This window comes from Dromaius novaehollandiae, chromosome 3 (assembly GCF_036370855.1).
Source record: "Dromaius novaehollandiae isolate bDroNov1 chromosome 3, bDroNov1.hap1, whole genome shotgun sequence".
In the NCBI taxonomy this organism is placed as follows: Eukaryota; Metazoa; Chordata; class Aves; order Casuariiformes; family Dromaiidae; genus Dromaius; species Dromaius novaehollandiae.
The window spans coordinates 114,715,699-114,731,826 of record NC_088100.1 but is presented as its reverse complement, the minus strand read 5'-3'; the positions used below and the strand labels follow the sequence as shown (position 1 = coordinate 114,731,826).

Genomic DNA, 16,128 nt, shown 5'->3' with positions numbered 1-16,128 from the left:
CCACTTCCTGTCATCTGCAGCTCACCACCTATCCTTCTTCCCAGAACATTCACTGTAAAGCAACAAAAGAGCTGGTGTTTCACACATGAATATGAAAGTTGAGTAGTCTACTGACTCTCTACATCTCCAGCCTAGGATTTCATTCAAGATACAGCACTGCATGTTGCCCTGTGACTATTTCAGTAGCCCTCAGTGCAAAGCCTTGTGTCAAAGTGTACATAAGAATATCATAACCATCAGTTCCTCACTGGCACAGTCAACAACTTTTTAGGGATCTGTGAGTCATGATTTCCTTTTGCAGGAACTATTGCTAGATGCTATCATGCCATGACTCATCTAAAACTTTGGGCCAAAATATTGTAATATTTGGCAAGAAAGGCTTTTCACAAAGACATGGAGCTATATTATTGATTCTTTCTGCTGGCAAAAACCCTGTTTTTTCTCCCATTAATTCCAATCAAAATGTTTGAAAATCATTTCTAAGTTTACAGTAAATTTCCAAAAGCTTAGGGTGAACTGAGCCAAAAGCAGCACATGTAAATTGCATTTGGTCTACTTACATTCGCTCGCCTTATTGGGAACTGAAACAGAGCAGTGAATTTTGTTTCTTGAGGCCTATAACAGAGCTGGGAACGCTTCTGCTGCTGACAAATGAAAGGTCTTTTGTTTATCTTCAGTGGCCCACAAGTTATCACATGCTGTAAAGTTAGACAGTTGGGGTAGGGCTGCACACCTTTGCAATGAAGCTGCAGGCTGCATCTACCCTTCACCACTTCACCACAGCCTTGAGTGCAAGATGTTAAAAAAACAACAACAAAAAAATCAGCAGGAAGTCCACAGCAGAGGGCACTTAACGTTAAGAGCTGCATGACGTGGATCCACGTACCTCATATATTTCTTGAATCAAATTGCTAGACTATACTGGAATACCAGTTCTTAAAATGAGATGGATCTAAAGATAGCTGAAGTAACGTGAAATTGCTGGGTCAGTGCAGCACAGTAATCACATCACAGGCTCAGAGCAAGCATTGCTGATAGAGGCCACTACGGCAAGTCACAGTTAGGTCATTCTGAAAAACATTTGACAACCAGGAATTACCAAATCTAGGGATGAATTAATGACCTGACCTTTTCTGCAAACATATGTTACGCTATGGTCTCTCAAAGGCAGCTCGATGTAGCATTTGATGTGCAAACTTTGCATCTTTACTGAAAAACCTCTTGTAGACTTACTTTTTAAATCACTTCCAGAAGTTCTCAGCACAAGAGGCCCTGCTAACTTCAAGTAATTTCAAACAAAACTTGTGGAAATTTGTATGTAGGGAGATTAAAGGGCTGAATGGAATAAACAAATTGTTTATTGCGAAATACTTTGCCCATCTCTTGTTTGAAGTGACTGAATGAATAGGCATTGACTGATTGGCAGCTTACGTTAGAATCAACAGTTCAGTTAACAGTACAAGTTTTGTTTTTTAATTAAGGTGACACTTTATTTTTGGCCACATGCATGTTATCGTTCTGAGCTCTCAGAAGCTAAAGATTAAGAAAGTAAGACTATGTGGGAGTGATTTCAATCCAGTATGTTACAGGGGTAAGAGAGGCAACTGGTAATCATTAGGAAATTAAAACACTCATTCCCAGTGAATGTCACATACACTAATTATGTACAATTTCTTTCCTCAAAGTACATCTGCTAATTTAATCTCTTACTATGTGCTGTAAGCCAATTAGAAAAAAATTAACTGTGAAACAAATGATGGAAAATATTAATAAAATGAAGTAAGCATTAATAAAAAGCTAAAACCAAATACTTGTTCTAAGAAACACTGCTGTTGTGTAATGGATCTCAAGGAAAATGAGAATGACCTGTGCCCTTCTCTTCAACCAGTATGCACTGGAAAGACTGTACTGAAGTCAATGAGACAGATTTCCTGCTGGTCCTACCTCCCTGCTGCAGCTGGTAAATCAGCATAGCTCTCCCAAAGCCAAGGGGCATTATCTTTCCACAGCCAGTGTAAACAGGCCTCTTTTCATTGCAGCTGATTTACATCAGCTGTCTTTTGACTAGCTCACAACTCATGTTTTCAACAGCTGCACTATCTCCCTTCACCAGTGTCACAGAACTGCCAGGCTTTGCTCAGAAAAAAGATGTTCTTCATGGGCTATTGCTGATCCTGTGCAGCTCGTGTGACTGCGATTTTAAAGGGAAGTTTATACTCTCAGTTGCATCTGTTGTTCCTCCCTTTGATTCTACCAATGCTATGTGGTTATGCAGCTAAGGGCAGCATCTGCACACATTATTGTGCCTTCTGGCATGCATCCACCATACCATCATTGGTGACAGTCACCTCCAACTCTTTGTTACCTCTTTTCTGCCAAAAGTTGCCGTCTGGTGAGATGTGCCAGAAGAGCTGCTTGCATGATCACTCCCTAACCTACTTAAGTTAAAATAAAAAGGATTATAACCTCTCTCTCATTTAAACTCGATAGATTCACCAAACTCAGCTGAGCTGATGAGAATTATGGAGCAAGGAGGTCCCCAGTAGTGATGGCCATGTAGGGAGCAAGTTGGCGAGCCAGACTAGAATATCTTGTCCTAGCACTGCTATCTGCCTGAGGTCAGCCTTTGCAGAGGCAACACTCTGTCTTGCCACCTGCCCAGCCCCTGCAGTCTATGCCTGATCCGCCTCCTTGTTCAAGACCGTACCCATGACCATACAGCCTAGAATCTCAGCACTTCTTTGCTGTTGGTTTGAACTTAGACAGTAGACTATGAATGAAGACCTTGGGGCCACAAACACACATACATTTCTCTGAGCCTGCTCCAAAGACAAGAACCTCCAGCAGCACAGCAGGAAGGGGAATCTTCTCCGTGTAGGCTGGAAGTACTTTATGAACAGGGACAGACAGAAATCTGGACAGCTGCACGCAGCCTAGCCCTCCAGGGACTAATGCAGCACAAGATGGGCCCCCTTCCATCACTTGGTTTCCTATGCCCCAAGCCTCTCATCACAAGTTTTAGAGCAGGCTAGGGAGGGTAAGCCAAGAGGAAGAACAGGGCTGTAAGAAGCTAGTTAAGGGTCAGCAGGAGGCAAGGACTAAGTATATGAAGGCTTTGAGCTGAGGGGCCTGGAGAACTGGTTTCTATTCCTAGCTCCGCTGTGTCCTTGCTCTGACCTGCACCACAACTCCCTCCATGCTCATTGCATTTTCCTCTCCTGCTACCACTTAATTTTGCAACTGCTTGAGGCCAAGGCTGGCCTTTCTTGATGTGTTCGAGCTCGATCATGGCTCCTAAGCGCCACTATCATGCACACAGTTAGTGATTGCTTTTGCAACATACGTACTAACAGTTCAAATGGCACTTGTTAATTGCTCCTTGAGGATCACCGGCACAAGAGAAATAGAGACTTTTAAAATGGGCACATAATTTATTAATTAGAGGAAGGAGTGTTCACTCAGCCTGAACATATTGATCAGTATATCCAACTAGTATAAACAGAAAAAGGTGTTTACTTACTCTTACCATAGATAAGAAAAATGTGGACTGAGTTTTTCAGGGTGGTGTAGCTGTGTCCTAATGAGCCCAGCACTTGTAGTGTGTGGTGTGAGAGTGTTTTTCTACCTCAGCTCAGTCTCTTTTTGCAGGAAAACCAAACAAAACCCCAAACAAAAACTTTCCTCCTCTCTTTCCCTTAGTTTCCTTGTCATTTGCTCCGAAGCAGTTTGGCTTTTAATTGCTTTGATCAGGACACAGGATTCAAACACCTTGGATGTTAAAAGCCAACTAATAATCTATTGAAAACGCCCACTCCCATCTGGCAAGTAAAATGCCTGCCAGAGCTCCATGCTGTTTGCAGAACACTGAATATGTGCAAGCAATTCCTTTACTAAAAGGCAGGCTCCAGGGACTGAACAGCGCGGGGCGGGGGTGGAGGAGGCTGCATTCACTCTGGCAATAAATGAAATATGAGCTGAACAGCCTTAAACTTTGGGGAAAACAAAGCAATAGTTTATATTTGCTGAACACCTTTCATGTGGAGTGATTAGTGTAGCCAGATTACCACAAGCTAATCCGGCATGCTGGTCACTGGAGCGTGGGAATGGTTTTAGCAGCTGGGAAAAGAGATACAGGAGCCAAACTTTCCCAATCTTAAAATATTACTAGCAGTGAGGAGATGGGAGAGATCCATGTTTATTGCTTACCTTGCTTATCCTTTCTCCTCTTCAGCCTGTTACTCTGTGCTCCCATCATATGCCAGTTACCCATTATTTCTAGCCTGACCCCAGTATCTTTCATCCAGTTTCTTGCAACTTATTTTTCTATTCAGATGTCCTTACACATGGTGAGTTGATTCCTATAGAATTGAGGTACTGTGTATAAGCCCCATTCAGCTTCCCTATTAAGGAAACGTCTACACTGCCACCAAGAGATGTGACCACAGTACATGTAGGAATCCCTTCCCAACCCCGAGTTACTTTTAATCAAGTCAAGATGTGACCTTCAGCTTGCAGAGCAAAGTGCTTTAGCAACTCACTTTGTAGGTAGAATCCTCATGGATGTGCTTTGTGCATCGTCTTGACTGATGTAACACCCAAATTTCCAGCCATATTTACTAGGATGAATGAGAGTTGTATGCTGCAAGCCCTTCTCAGAGGAGCAGCCAGGCATGGTCTACTAACTAAAACTATCCCCATCATGTCACAGCGATGAGACTGCCAGACCTCAAGGAAGAAACTGAGTGATTTGCTTTGGAGAGAGAGACATGTCTAGCAAATTTTGCTTTGAAGAAGTCTGCAACCCAGTAATATGACAGAAATTAAGGCCTGAGACCCACAGGAATGAGTAGTGGTGGCAGCTGGAGTATGCTGAGGTAATCATTAAAACCACAATAAAATCATGAATATGACTTCGAAAAATTAGTTGGTTTTTTTTTAAGAGAGAATAAGTGGGTTCTTTTCTTTGCCTCCTGCTACTTGAACATGTAATGAGTCACATTTTCAAATGTTGCTATCTACAATCAAGAGGGCTAGAAATGACTTGAAAATAACAAAACCAGTCTGACAAAAGAGAAGTTAAAATCCTCTTGACTACAGGAACCCAGACTTTAAAGCTCCCTGAATCTCATGAGATAGAAATGCAAGATTTGCCAGGTGTATGAGTATTTTAATAGCAATTTGGGGGGGAGGGGAGCACAAATTTTAATTTATATCCGTAAATACACACAGGCACATATATATAAAAAATAAAAATGTATATACACACACTTAATTGCGTCATGCATATTTTTAATGGTCAACTTCTTTAAAATTCCTCCTGTTGGATTCCTTTCTGTAGACAATACCAGGTGTTTTAGTCTTGTCTAAAGGGAGATTTTTCAAAAGATATGGAGCCTCTGGCCCTGGAGACCTATAAGAAGCAGGTAGATAAGGAGCTGTCAAGAGTGAGGCAGGTATCACTGGAGACGTCCTTTCCAGCCTTGCCCAGGCCCGCTCCTCCGGGACATGCTGCTTAACAGAGGTGTTGCTGGTTGAGCTTTCCTTGCCTGCAGTTAGAAAGGTCTCTGAAAGCACCAAAATCACATCTAAGGGACCCAGCCTGTGTTTTCAGAAGCAAATTGGTATTTTAGACTCCCCGAAGAGCATGAAGTCAAAGGACTTGGGTTTTCAGAGAGTGCTGCGTGCTCTGGAAATGCCTTCTTTGAAGGGGCCTCATTTTGTGCATCCTCAAAACTACCACTTTCTTTCAGAAAAAAAAATATGTCTTTGCCAGAGTCCTTGCTGTCCATCTCAGGATAATGGACCTCTGCTCAAAGCTGAGACAGGGGGACGTGGAGCCTGGGTTTCCTCATGCTGGCCAGGTGCCTTTCTCTGGGGAGATCCCTCACGTTTGCCCTCTGTCTTTCATTTATTTCCCCTCTCAGGACATCACAACACACTCCTGCCTGCATGTCAAGCGGTGCCACATCAGCGTGGCCAGTCATCAGGATTGGGGTTTTCAAAGTGCAGGGTCTCCACCAGCTTCCTCCCGTCCCAGGTCTCAGCTGCCCACAGCCTTGGCCACGTTCAGGCCACAAGGCCCCTGGGCCTGTCAGTGATCAGCCTGTCAGGTCAGCCAGGCACGAAGAGCTGCTCTTCTGGGGCTGAAGCAGCCCAGAAAGGTTTTTTAGAGGAAAGGAGCGTACGTGTCTCTTACGCCAAACAGCAGAAGCAGCAATCGAGTGTCACACCACCTTTTCCAATGAGCATGGGTGGCTGCTCCCCTGTCTCCTAAAGGATAAATCCTCCTTTGGTCTTAGCTAAAGACCACGTAGGTTATTGCTACCCAAGAGACCACAGAGCCTTTGCCTGGGGACCCTTGAGCACTGACAATCTAAATTAGTGACATTTAACAGAAAGCAGGGGAAAAAAAGAAAAGGAGAATTAAGTTTCAGATGCCTTATCTAAAGTGTTAAAAGATCCTCCCTTTCTCATAGCTAGAGCTCAAAAGGTTGGACAGCTCGAGTTTGAGAGGATAAATGAGTCTAAACCTGAGGTGAGACTAGCAGAGCGCCACAGGACACACTGGTTTGTATCACAGTGGCAGAAGTGTTTAGTTTCCTGACAGACAGCGTGCGATGACTTCTGACCTCCTTGCTTGAGCCATTGGATGGGGACTTTCATGCAAAGGTCAAGCAAAGCACTTGAAATGCCTTTGGCCTGGTTTTGGCAGAGGACCGGAGAGAGAAAGGAGCTGGCAGGGCCCTGTAACATCCGTCTCTCCAGAGGAATGGAAGGACTGGTGGTGGTGATAATGAGTGGACAGCTGATGTGGAGGGGGAGGAGGAGATGTCACATTGCACATAGCGCTGTGACATGAGTCTGGGCTGCCTGTGGCTGTGGGAGGAAGGGAGGGGAGACAGCATCTTGTCAGCACCTCCGACAACCAAAGATCCTGGCGGGGGCTGGCTTGGCACTCGAGCAAAAGCAGGAAGAAGAGCAGAATAAACTTGAAAGGATGAAAGAAAGCAATGCTATCAAAAGCCCCCTTGCTGGGACCTCAAATCACAAAACCTGGCAGAAAGCAGCTAATTCCATGGCAAGGCAAGTGCTGAGCTCCTCAGGAGAGCTGTGTTAAGTCTGCAGATGCATCACATATGTAGTTAAGGAAATTCACTGTTGTTGAGTGCCCTGGGTTTTTTGGTCCAACAAAAATTTAGTGTTCCAAAGGGGCACCTTTATTGCCCCGATTTCCACTAGTGCTATTCCAAAAGGCCATGCCATCTAGTGCCTAAGCTGTGTATTGCTAGCTGAGTTCTGCAAAGTCTCACTAGGGCTGAAATAACTGCTACCTCACTGGCACCATCTTAACGTACATATAAACTCCCTAAACATCACAAAACTGTCAGTGCAATCTTCACTTGGTGTTCCAGTTATTCAGTTTATAATCATGACATCTTTCATGTGCATATGCACACACTACCACACCCACGTGCACCAGCCCCATGTCCCTAAGTACCCAAGATGCCCAAAACTGGCATCTTTGACACACAAATCCCAAGGTAAGCATGGCTTACATCCACCTTTTCCCAGTTCTGCCCCCAGAACAAGTCCAGAGGAACTGGCTTTTTGCCCCACCAGACCTGCCATAGGAAGCACTATCATACTGATGCCCTAAGATGAGCAAATCATCATCACTGCAGCTGCCAGGGAGGGCTTTGCATTTGCTGTTCTTAACAAGAGAAACAATTTATTCCAACAATGAATTCTTAAGGGAGAACATTAGTTACTGAAAGGTCAGATAGCACAAAAAAAGAGATCGTCTGATCTCTCTCCTAGATCTCTTTTCTTTCTCCCTACCTTCATATATTTTGATGTGAATGGAATAAAGTTGCATACAAAATGTCCCATGATGAGCCCATCCATTCAGTCTAGCAAAAAGGTAGGTAACTCATTCATCTGCAACACCAGAAAGGTGGCAGATCACTCCTCATTCAGTGTGCAATTGTTCTGAGCTGAGAAAATGCCTCTCATTAGCTTGTGTTCTTTCAAGAGGGAGAGCCTGATGCTATTTCACTAGCTTACTGTGTTTCTCATGATCCAGTTGGGTCATACCTTATATTAGCACACTTAAACAAACAAACCTCTTGATTTTTAGCTATTTGTCTCATTACTGCAATGTCTAGGATTTTTGTTGTCTTCAAATCTTTCTTCCCAGAAAAAGAGGCAGAAGTTATTTTTTTTAAGTGACAAAAAGACAAAGACTCCTAATCCCAGAAGAGCTAGGGATTTAAGAAAGGTATTAAAATATCGTAAGAACCACAATAAGAGTCAGTGAGGTTTCAACAACCTTAATGGATGTATTGCTAGTGTCATGTATGGGTCAAGGTAAGAAAAAGGTGTTGGAATCTGGGTCATTTCTTTCATCTTAAACTGAGTTTATAACAGAAAAGGCATTGCAGTTACTATTTTTGGTTCTGCCTAAAAACATTCTGCTGTAGTTTCTGAAATAAATGATGAGCACCACAGAAATCCAAACATGCCTCTTTATAGTTAGTCATCTGGGCAGAAAGCCAAATAATGCAAAACTGCCAACCCCAGCTCTTCAAAAATCATGAGTCAAGCCCCCCCCAAATCCTGAGGTTGACGGAAGAACTGTGAGTTTTTAGAAAACAAGCTTCTTTGCTTTCTGTCTTGTAAGCTATAGAAGAGGGAGAGAGTAGAGGAAGGCACTACAATTTCAGAGTCTCTCTGCAGTCTTGATTAGGAAATTATCTTGTTTAAAAGGACAGGTGAAAGTCTCATACAATTATACGGCTCAGGGAGCTGGGGATTTAGTAGGAGCCCTAGCTAGTTAGGGGAAATAAATGACAGGGTGTTTTTAAAGCAGCTAAAGACTAAGGATAAAGCTTACCAGACTCTCTTTTGACCTACAGAACAAAATGATGTACTTAGAAAGAAGCTGAAGTAACACTGTCACTTGCTTTATAACAGGAGCCACTTAAATTTTCTCACTCTTTATAGTCTTTGTCCCCCCTTTTCTAGTTGTGCATCAGTTCTCCATCCCTAAGCAGCTCTACTCTTGGCAGAGCACTTGGCTGGAGAAACACCAAGTTGGCCATCAGCTGAGCAGAGGTTAGAGTGCCTAAACATGGAGCTCTATGAAAGGGACCAAAAGCTTGTCCTTGGGTCTGCTGCTTCCTTTGCTCTCTGCAGGATCCAGCATGGCAGAACTGTATCACTGCCTCCTCTTTGTGGAGGCCCTCCTCCTCTTTGTCATGCCCTTGTCAGCATGACCCCACCTCAGAAGTACCCTTGGCAAACACATGAGAAGTCTTACTCCAGGTGCAGGAGTCACCTGGCCCAAGCAGGTGCTGCAGGCTGGGCCAGAAATCATGGCAGGAGCAGCAGTAGGATAAAAAAGGGACAAGACTCAGATCCAAAAGGCCTGGGCTAAACTGCAGGAAGTGCGTAAATACCATACTGTCTAAACCAGAGGTACATAAACCTTGAAATACCTTGCAGGGCTGGTTGCATATGTGTATTGCTTCTGGGCCTGCACATCTCTACCCTTGTCTCTGGCATGGTGTCCCTCTCACCTGCATGACATGGATGTGACACACTTCCCTTCTCATCCACTGTTGTCATGACACACCATGTTTTTCCCACACATCTCCCAGCTTTGGACTGGTTCCCAGCAATTGGCTTCTTTACACTTCTCAAAGCAACTGTAAAGATACCTTATAGGGGCTAGGCCACTTCTTCATGTTCATTCATCTCCCAGTCCTTTTGCCTGCTCCTGGGGACCACACTTAGTGCATGTGCACACATCTCTCACTCCAAGATAGCTGTCACTTGGTAAGATGAGCCTTACTCCAAGACGGGCTCAGCTGAGAAACCTGTTGATTTGAAGCCAATGTCTTGCTGGAAACATGAAGGTTATGAAGTTTGGCTTTTAAAAAAAGTTGTAAATATAGTTATTTCCCCATCCCTCCCTTCAACAACAGACAGATTCTCCCCTGTTCCACAGGCTGTAGGATCTCATGCCCCACTGATGGTCAGCCTGGCTTTACACACCAGGTGCTGGCTCTCAGCAAAGGCTCCTGAAACTCAGCAGTTGTCTGTGCTCCTTCTGCTGATGCACCAGTTGCACTTGTTCAGGCACATGGGTCTGTAAAATGTCTGCAAAACAGCAATGAAGCAGCGACAGCCATCATCATTGAATCAACTTTTTGACTGGAGAGCTCAAGAAGAGACGCTGGGGAAAGCCCGAAGGGAAAACTGGGATTTGGGGTTTTCTAGCATAGGTAGGGAGAGAGCAGATTATCCCAGTCCTGTCTTTGATTTGGGAGAAAATCAGGATTTACAGTTGCTGGATCAATTTTTGCAAGTTTAAGGAGGACGTGATCTAGGAATACACTTGACAAAAGAGCAGAATTTCTTTTTACGCTGATGTGCAAGGCTCTAATTGCTACTGACCCAATAATTTTACTTATACATCCCTCCCTGTCACTGTTGCACAGCCACAGACTTGAGAGCAATCACTGGCTGGAGCAAAGCTGAGCTTAGATAGACACAGACACATAAAATGCCATCAGCTGAGGATTAGAGCCATATGAGTAGAATCTGTACATCACCTTGGTTTCAAACCTGCTCCAGCCTCAACAGCCCACACCCCATTAGTAGCCACCACTCAGTTACTGCATTGCTAGCAAAGACAAAGCTGGTGAGGGCAGGAGATGATAATTCTGATTCATGATAAGTGTTCCTCACACTTATTTTCATGGGCTGGATTTCATAGCCAAATGCAGGGCCTGCTTTGACTCTGATCATCTCCCTCTGCAGAACATCTGTCCCAGAAGTGGCATTGTTTCCAGCAACAGTAGTTGATCAACACTCAGCCATCCTGAGCTTCTGGCAAATGGGTATTCCTCCTCACTGAAAAAGAAAGAACAATCAAAATATTTCCCAACCAAATCCATAAAGAAAGCTGGATAACAGTGGCCAGACTGCTGCTCATCCAACTGCCTGTCTCACCAAGCAGCAGCCTCCTTCCTCAGCCTGTATCTGCCTCTGGTTTCTAATCTTGGCCTGTAAGCTCTTATTCTGTTTGTACAATACCAAGCATAGCAAGTCTCCTTCTCTTGTGCCTAGGGCTCTTCTGTGCTCCTGCATAATAAAGTATGGAGCTAACAGACCAGTGAACACACTTTGTGAGTTGCAGCCAGATAGCAAGGGACCCCAGGAGTGGTTCCTGCAAGGACAGGTAATGGACACAAGGCAGTAGAGAGATGAATTACACGGCTTTCATAGCACAGGTCAAGCCTGTCCGCTTTACCCTTTCTTATCCATAAGCCCATTTCACAACCAGGCAGGTATGGAATTCTGTTCACACTTCACATGTCATGGACTGCTTCTGTTTCACCTCAGCTTTCTGGTGCTGGAGAGCTTGCCAAGAAAGTGCTTTGGTGTAACAACACAGACAGAAATTCATCAGGGCTCAGGGGGCACAGACTGCACAAAGGCCTGACTGAAGTTTACCTGGGCTCTGATGCTAACACTGTTGTCAGCCACCTCTTTTCACTTTTTTAGTAGATTGTATGAGAGTAGCTTTTTTTGCAGGCAAACGAGAAATGTCCCTGTCTGAGTTAATGAAATTCAGGTAGAGGTTTTTGCAGAGACCAGGCAGTGCAGTGATGTGGAGGCAAAACTCCAGAAAAGAGCACAGCTGCAACAACAAGGGCCATGTTTTCATAAGACTTTGGTGTAAGACCTGGGGGCCAGATTTGTTGGAAAATCTTGCCCAAGTTCTGGGCTCCAAGACTTGGGAAAATCTGATTATAGGCCCTTTGGAAGGGCTGGCTTTTAGTGTGCTTGCCTTAGGAAATATGAGTCCCACATATAGAGCATTGGGAAATCTCAGAAGCTGAGACCCAAGACTAAGGAATCACAGACGATAAGTGGAGGAAATCTATGGGGAAGCTTGTGTGAGGAAGACATGCGCTTTCAGAAAGAGTCGGAGCAAGCCTGAATACAAAGTGACACCTTTCCTAAACAGCTGCTGACATGCCTGACCTGGGGTGACAAGTACTGATTGACATGCCGTCCTTATCTTCATGCTCTGCTTTCATGTGGCCTGTGCAAACGCTGAGAGAAGTAATGGATCTCAGAACCAGTGGCCCAAGCCCAAGGGCCAAAATCTTGGTAATGCCCTCAGTTCAGGAGCCATGCATATTCAAGGCTGCTGGAGGAAAGATGACTGAGGGGGTAAAGGCCCAGTTTCCAGAAGAAAGCCAGGTCCGTGAAGACCAGGTCAGCTTCATCCCCCTACAAGGCAAGCAAGGGGATTTTCTGTGATACCATCACTCTGAAGCACAGAGTCAGGATTTACACTTGAATGACAGCAAAAATTACAGTGTCTCCTTGGCTTTTCTTTCCTCCACAACATCTGATCTACACTGGCTCCCAAGCTGTAGTGGGAGAATTAAGAAGCTGTTACCAGTGCAACTGCTAGTGTAAAAAAAACACTGATGTCCATAGGCTTAGCATGCAGAAGTCCCCAACTTTATATAAATTCTCCTTGCAACTCATGGCATAATGTTTCCTATAACTAGTATTATTCAGGTAGCATAGATTATAAACTTTAATGAAATGGAAGGGTGTCCTGTGCTATCTGTGCTTGAGCTTTTGGTCTTGATCATTCATGACATGGTGCTGGGAGGCAGTCACCTCCATTAATAGACTTGTATGGGCTAGTTAAGCAACTTGCAAGCGGCTGGTGAAACTGTCTGTTCACTCTTACATTTCATGAAGAAGCAGCTCCTGCAGCCAAAAATTCCAGTGGCTGCCTTAGTCCTAACCTGTCCTCTCCTTTCATAGTTAGATTATTGCATCATAAAAACATGAAAAATGTCCTTGGCATTCCTAGTGTGGAAAAGACATGGTCACTCTTCCACGCTGGAAATCTAGATTCATTTTACCCTCCAAGATTTCCCTGAATGGAGTGAACATTTGAAACCAGTCCCAGACTGTTAGTAAAACTGCCCTAATAATTCCCACCTACTCTTTTGTCTTGACACTTCAAATAAGAGTAAATCCCAAATTTATGTCTTTGTATCTGCAGGAAGGAGAAGCGGCTGGACAAGTCTGCATGGCGCTTTCATAAGGAAATCATGAGTTATAAGCATCAACTTTCCCATGATATTGGAATATTTAGGAGGGGAAAAGGGTTAGTTTCTTTTTTCCTTTTTTTCTTCCATGTTTTGGTGAGCAGTTCCTGCCTGACTGCACTCAGAGAGCCCCTGTGAACTCTAGGGGAGGGAGTATTTCTAAGTAGCACAGGAAAGAAACAGAGCAGAGCATATAGACAGTGAAACTGGAGAAGCAGCTGTTGTGCCAGTGAATGGGAGACACAAGAAAGAGGAGGAGAGGATGCTGACAGGCCTTCCTCTCCGTGCCTAATGACAAGGGAAGAGCTGCAGCAGCTGTTCATGAGAAATACCACCACTTTCCATGGCCTCTCATTTAGGGTATCCCAGCCAGCAAAGAATCAGTTTCCAGAAAGCTCTGGAGAGGGGTAGTCAGTGACAAAACCAGTGGGTGTCCACCCACCCCTGTTCTGCATCCTCAGCATGATCTGTTCTACCTGCCCAGATGCATCTGACTAGGGCAGGCAGGAAGGCAAGGCTGAGTCTCATGAGCCAGCTCCACTCTGACCAATACTCTAACATTTGGAGTTTAGCTGAATTGCAAAACACCACAGTTACTTCATTTTGCACATCTGCAAGTTGTTATTTACAGAAGGGCAGCTGAGTTGCCCATAGTGGTTTTAATAATACATTTGGTTCCTTTAATAGTTTTGGTTTTGTTATTTCGTTGGTTTGGTTTTCCAAGACACTGCTATCTGCAGGCTTAGGAAAGAAGGCAGAGGCAGGAAATAGTATCCAATTTTATAAGAAAGTATCACATTCTTTTATCACACAAAGCAAGAATCTAAGAATGTATCTTTCACTTCGAAAGAATACATCTTGGAAGAAGGAAAACGAGCCATACAGTGGCTGGTATGGTCAGAAGATTAACGCACCATAGCCTACAATGAGTGTGAACGAAGCTTCATAGGCCTCATTTTTATATGGGCAGTTGGCTTAGAGGATTTTCTTTATTAATGGTTACAAAGCCAAAAGTAGGATATTATGACTAGATTCAATCCTTAACTCACTCAGCTATAAGAGAGATGAATTCAGTCTATTCCTTGACCTCAGGGACAAAAATATCCTAGTATGATTTTTTTTAAGCCTTTCACTATAGTGTTTTTCATCCTCAGTACAGCTGCTTCAGTAGGGAATCCAGCAGTGAGAAAGGTTTGATGTCAGGAACAAGAAGACTTAGATATGAAAGTTAATATATATAATGATCATGCAATAATAACATGCACTTAATATCTCTAAATACTGCTTTGACTTACAGCCATCACAAATGAAGCTGGACAAACAGAATTAGGAAGATGCTTCCCAGAACAGAAACAGAGCAGCCTATGGCTAGAGGATAATACACGTTCTCCCATGCCCTGGCCCAGGATAATCCACATTGCATTCACTGCTGCCTGTAGGACATTCGGATACCAGCATGGGTTTTGTTGTGGTAACCTTCTGAGCAAATATGCACTGCCTCTAACCACTAACCACTCTGCTAATGAGCAAAGACTCCACTAATGGGTTAAGTCTGAGCTAGTGTGTGCCCAAAAGTTGGCAGATACTGCTCTACCCACCCAGCTTAAATACCGTAGTGATGGAGCTTCTGGTTTATTGACAGCGTGAGAAATTCTGCAAACCACAATAGCAACTGTCTCAGAAGAGCCCTGAGAAAACAGTAGATCTTAATCAAAACCACACAGTAGACCTCTGGATCTTCACCAGAATGCCAGTTCCCAAAAAGTTACACTGCCACTTTAACAGGGCTGGATTTCTTATTTGCTTCTATTCCAGATAGGAATGATCTGGGCTCTGGAGAGCAAAGGGCAATATTAGTTTTGTGAAGGTAGCAATTCTCTGTGGCTAGAGAATTTGGAGAGTGGTGGGGGTTCCGCATGTGTTGCCATCAGCATTCAAAACAAGTGTGATGACTTTGATCTGATTCTTCATGGCCAAAATGGAGCATGTCATCACAAAACTGGGAAAGAGGGGGATTATTGTGGCAAGTATGAAGCTGCTGGCTGGACAAGAGGACAGAGCCAGAGACCGGCTTTCAGCTGGAATTTCAGGCTCTGCCTCTGCTTTGTGGAGTTTCCTTGAGCATGAAGAATCAGAAATTATTATGGTCTGACATTACACTCTGTATGGACTCAGTGCTTTAAAATTGTAGGTTTCTGCTTGTATCTCAAAACAATAGACTGCTTACACCCTGTGAAACACTGAGCCTCTTTGTTTCTTGATCAGTCATCATCAACAGCAGTGGTAACAGGAAACAGCTTTGAACTCTTCTTAAAAAACAGTTACAGATACTTTTGAAATATGTATTTACCTTAGAAACACATTGTTTTAAACATGAGTATGAACATTTTCAATTTATATAGTGCAAAGAGACAGACTTAAAATCTGCACTATGCCCAGAGTTAATAATGAAGTTGCAGGTTCATCCGTTGTTCCCAGGTATTGCAAAGATCTTTAGTCAGCAGACACGCTTGCAGGTTATACACAATGCTTAGTTAAAAGTGAAATTTCAGCTCCAGCTTGGTGCGGCTGGGTGGAGCACATCTCTACATTGCAGTGAAGCAAATAACTTACTATCATGTTGGAACAAATATTTATATTTTTCTTCTCATTGCATTTCAGCCCTGAAAGGGTCACAAAGTTTTCAAGTGCATGGCTAATCCAAAATCCTCCAGCAAGTGCCTCATGGGGCTTGGCTTTAACTCATCACTGCAGTTCTACTGTGGTTTTTTTTTTTTTAGTGGCGTTGAAAGGTTGCAAAGAGCTAGCTGACCTCAGGAATTTACTGTCTTAAATGCTTCATATTTTTTGCCATAGGTTTTATAGTCTGAGGACCTGCAAAACATAAATAGATAGTTCCCCTTCTAGGTATGGGATGTTGAGACAAAGAGATTTCAAGAAACTCTCCCTAATGTCACTGTGATCATATGGTTGTCAAAAC

The 16,128-nt window shown here is 43.7% G+C and overlaps 1 long non-coding RNA gene across 5 annotated transcripts in view; it reads left to right on the top strand.

Moving 5' to 3' along the window:
* LOC135327947 (uncharacterized) overlaps positions 1 to 16,128 on the top strand; it is an 82,977-nt gene that overhangs the window by 23,042 nt on the left and 43,807 nt on the right. For 2 of the 5 annotated variants that reach the window (XR_010388619.1, XR_010388621.1), the window contains exons 2-3: positions 13,103 to 13,207; positions 14,446 to 14,619. The exons of 1 other annotated variant lie outside the window; for it this stretch is intronic. This is a non-coding gene — a long non-coding RNA (uncharacterized LOC135327947). The remainder of the gene's footprint in view (positions 1 to 13,102; positions 13,208 to 14,445; positions 14,620 to 16,128) is intronic. 2 more of the 5 variants (XR_010388620.1, XR_010388622.1) reach the window with 2 other exon arrangements.